The following is a 4,763-nucleotide window of genomic DNA, read 5'->3' as shown; positions in this document are numbered from 1 at the left end:
AAGGGTATGATGTTCAGCCTCAGGTCTGTTTGGGGAGGGGGGTGGTTGTCTGGTGTGGGTGAGTTAAAACATGTCCATTTTCATTCCAGATCTCCCTTTCTTCTCCAGCTACTTTTCCTCCCCTAAAACTTATGTGGAACTATTTTCCTCCAAGGACTGGGAGAGGAAGGGGTGAGGTAGGTCTAGAGTCGTATGGGAGGCATGGAGTACCCACCCCTTCTCAGACTCACATCATCTGGGATGCTGTTGCTGGTACCAAGTCCCAAAGTTGCTGACATAGCCCCCAGTAGGCAATGTCCTGGACACCCCCTACAGTGAGGGGAGGTGGGGGGACAGGGCTGAGAGGGCCCCCAGAAGCTCCCCTTCTTGACTGCTAGACCCCTGCTTCATGATCTTCTTATATTTTGAATGTTTGTTCTGAAACCAGATCTTCACCTGAGTCTGAGTTAGGCCTAGCTAGGCAGCTAGCTGACTCCTCTCTGGAAGGGCCAGGTCTCTGTGTGTGCTGGAAACGCTGGTTCCAATGTTGAAGCTGGAGGCTGGAATAGATGGTTCTGGGTTTTGAAGCTTCCGCCAGAGTCCCTCTGGCTGTGGTAACCCAAGTGGCTTCTCCAGGTGTGCCACTGCTTGCAGACTCATGGCAGGGCCACAGAGATGCAGTGAAGCAGTCCCGGGCTGCTGGTAAGGCAGGTGGGGGCCTGTGGGAACTGTTGGGCTTACCTAAGGGTGACCTACTGCTCAGCTGTAAGACTGCAGAGCTCCCAGGTAGGGCACTTGGGGGGTGGTGGTCAGGGGATGAGGGCTGCAGACTAAGGGGGTATGGGGGAAGGGAGTGTGGGGGCAGAGGGGCAGGAGGGAAGTCCTGGAAGGCAGCTTTGGAGGTATTGGGTTCCAGGAGGGTGGTGGGCAAAGAGGTCATGGTTACAGTGGCCCTGGGCCTAAAGGTTCCTGGCACCTGGACCCACGGCCTGGCCAACACCTTCTTCCACCTCCTTCTTCTATTCATGCCTCCCACCGCTCCCCCTTCCCCAAGTCCAATGCACTGGGTTCTGACTGATACTGTGATTTTTACAAATTGAAGGTTTGTGGCAACCTTGGGTCAAGCCGGTCTGTTGGCACCTTTTTTTCTAACTGCATTGCTCACATCATGTCTCTGTGTCACATTTTGATATTTCTTGGAATATTTCCATCTTCTTCATTATTATTATTATGCCTGTTATGATGATCTGTGATCAGTGATCTTTGATGTTACTATTATTGTTGTTTTGGGATGCTAGGAACTACACCCGTAGAAGATGTCAAACTTAACCAATAAATGTTGTGTGCATTCTGACTGCTTCGCCAACCAGCTGTTCCCCGGTCCGGTCTCTTTCCCTCTCCTTGAGCCTCCCTATTCCCTGAGACACAGAAATATTGAAATTAGACCAATTAACAACACTACAATGTCCTCCAAGTGTTCAAGTGAAGGGAAGAGGCAATCAATGAGGCAAACTTCATTGTTATCTACTTTAAAGAAATTGCTACAGTCACCCCAGCCTTCAGCAACCATCACCCTGATCAGTCAGCAGCCATCAACATCTAGCCAAGACTCTCCGCCAACAAAATGATCATGATTCACTGAAGACTCAGATGATGGTTAGCATTTCTCAACAATGAAGTATTTTTAATTAAGGTATATACATTTTTAAAAACACAATACTATTATACTTAATGGACTACAATTTAGTGTAAATATAACTTTTATGTGCACTAAGAAATCAAAAAATTGTGACTTGCTTTATTGTGATATTTGCTTTATTGTGGTGGTCTGTAACTGAACTTGCGAAATCTCCAAAATATGTGTGTCATTGAAACTGATATCCATCTATGCCTGCCCATCTCATATAACTCTTGTCTGCTTGTCCACATCCTCCTGGGATTTTCCTCACTTTCTCTTGTTATTGTGAATATCCTCATGGACCACATGAGGTATTCATCAATTATTCTTGCTTTTTCCATATGGCCAGCCCATCTTTTTCATTCATACTTCTTTAATGACATTCTTTATTATGTTTCATTTTAATCATTCCTTGTCTTTCTACTGTTATAATATATTCACAGTCACCAAACACAGTTCCATTGCCCTTTGGGTTTTTCCAAGACTGCATGTATCCCATGAGGCACAACCAGACAATAAGTAATATCCAGTCTTTTTATTGGGCAGTTTATATATAACTATATAGAAAAGTGACCCCAGGAAGTACAGTGGATCAGTCTGCACCCTGAGATGATATGAACAACTGAACAACCTGCCTTGTTCAACCAAGCAGCATCTACTCAACAGCAAAACAGCCTGCCCAGCTCCTTCCAGTTGCCAATGTCCACTGGCAGTGGCAGCTGTATTTCATATATATATATATATACACACATATATACATATATACACACACACATATATATATAATATAATACATATATGTACATATAATATTATTAATATTATATTATATTCATAACTGGAATAACCATACAATAAGGATATAATCTATAAAATATTTGATCAAAAAAGGAAGTGGATGAGTAACGTGGAAAAAAGGAATGAACACATGTAAACAGTCCGATTGCTGTACTGGTACCCTTCAAAATCTAAAAAGATATAGAATAAGGCTTCCAACATGTTGGGCAGGTCCTCCATCAAGGATCTATAGGAGAACATGGACAAGAATCTCAAGAGATGAGAAGCCATGGATATGTCATAATCTGTACCAATTAAGAAAATACTCATACTGTTGAGATAACCAAGCCACTTGAAGTATCAGAAAAATAATTGTACTATGCCTGTAAAGGCTCAGGAGGGAATCAGTGATGAAGAATTCAATATAATGTGAGTGTTCTACATGCATTAAGCCAACTCAACATTGTGGACATAGCAGTTCAACCTTAATTAATTTCAAATGTATAAAGTTAACATTATTATAGTGACAACTTTGGTGTAGGATGATATCATTAATCTTCAAAACGGACATTAAAGTAATAGTACTAGTGGGACCAGGCCTAACTGTGGAGGTGCTCTGAGCCATCTGTGTAGCGGGGCAGCCAGCACTATAAAGAATCAAAGAGGTTGATCTCTCCTCTAAAGATTGTTCTCTTCTCTATATCTAGCCACTGAGTGTGAGATAATATCTGTCCCTTCTAATCCTGTTGCTATTGTGCAGCTGCCGTAATTCTAATGCTATTCCACAATAATCTGCACACGTCCTACAGTCTTTAGAGGAGTAGCCAACTTTTCAGTTAGTAACATTTATTGAGCACATAAGACACTGTGCTACTGCTGAGTTGCTAGTGGGGCAAAAAGAAAAGGAAATAGCTTTCCAAAACTTTCTGCACTGGTATATGAGGGAAATGCTATAAATTGAGTATATCCAGATGTCAGCAACATATTTGGCGAAGTGTTTCATAACATCTTTGATGAAGAAATGTGGAACCAATGATAGTACAGTTAGTGCAGCATTAAACCTTATAACTCACAGTTGTTTTCCAGGGCAAGTACACAGTTCAGAATGCCTTGGGTAGAGTGACGTTGTTATGGTATTCCTTTGTTGGGATAACTTCCTCCTTACCATCCATCTCAATCTGGTAAAATTTGATTCTCTTTCTAGGACTGGAAGTTCCCCCACTATGTCAAGTATAGCCAGTCAGTCAATAAGCATTTATTAAGCACTATCTGTGTACCAGGCACTGGGATAAGCTTTAGGGATGCAAAGAAGAGTAAAAGCTAGTCCTTCCTCTCAAGAGGTTCATAGTTAAATGGGGGAGACAGCTGGCAGAAAATGTGCAAATAAGATATATACTAGATAAATTGGAGACAATCAACAGAGGAAAGGCGAATTAAAGGTATCAGAGAAGACTTCTGGTGAAAGCTGAGATTTTATCTGGGACTTGTAGAATTCCAGGGAAGCCAGGAGGCAGAGATAAAGAGGGAGAGAATTCTGAGCATGGGGGGTGGGGAAGATAGTGAAAATGTCTAGAGTTTAAAGATGCAGTGACTTCACATTTAAGAAGTAGATTGCAAGTATGTGGGTATAACATGTAAAAGACTGGAAAGTTAGAGGGGCAGGTTATGAAGGACTTTGAGAGCTAACCAGAGGATGGGATTGTCTTGTTTCTATCTCTAGGAGGGCAGAGTTTTATTGTCAAGCCTGGCTTGTCTGTGGTGTTAAGCACAGGAGCTTTTGCATTAGCTCATTAGTGAAGCCAACTAGCATAGGTAGAAGCTCTATAATGATGTTTCATCTCCTGGCTGGCAGGAGATGTTATTAATCTGAGATCTCAGTTTATCTATTAACTCAAGGAAAGAAGTCAGGTCAGTATTTTGAAAACACCTTGTGAAATATGCTCGTCTGTTTTACCACAGTGTTATATATACATATGTATGTATCTCTGTGTTCCATCCCTCTCCACCATTTTGGTCTTCATGCTTTGAAATAGCATAGATATACATGATGTAGTTAAAGTGAAAACTAAAAATAGCCTCTGTCATTTTTGTCCTCTCTCAGAACCATAACTATGTATTTTTGCCAACTAAGCAACCAGCAGAATATGTACCTTCAGTTGATCAAAGAGGAGGAATGGGTAGGCGGAGATTGGGATAAAAAGAACCTAATTCACTGGCCTTTGTAAGGGTAGGAATAACAGTGAGGGATTAGTTCACCCAATCTGCCATCTGGTAGCTTTCCATTTTAATTATGTTTTCTTGCTAACTAGACTTTAAATGCTATCAGCTC

General features: G+C 41.8%; 1 pseudogene; it reads right to left on the bottom strand.

The window, feature by feature from the left end:
- Positions 1-231: 231 nt before the first annotated feature.
- On the bottom strand, positions 232-919 carry LOC118832607 (annotated as a pseudogene).
- Positions 920-4,763: the final 3,844 nt, after the last annotated feature.

The sequence above is a fragment of the Trichosurus vulpecula genome, chromosome X, assembly GCF_011100635.1.
Source record: "Trichosurus vulpecula isolate mTriVul1 chromosome X, mTriVul1.pri, whole genome shotgun sequence".
Taxonomy (NCBI): Eukaryota; Metazoa; Chordata; class Mammalia; order Diprotodontia; family Phalangeridae; genus Trichosurus; species Trichosurus vulpecula.
This window is presented reverse-complemented; position numbering and strand designations above follow the sequence as displayed.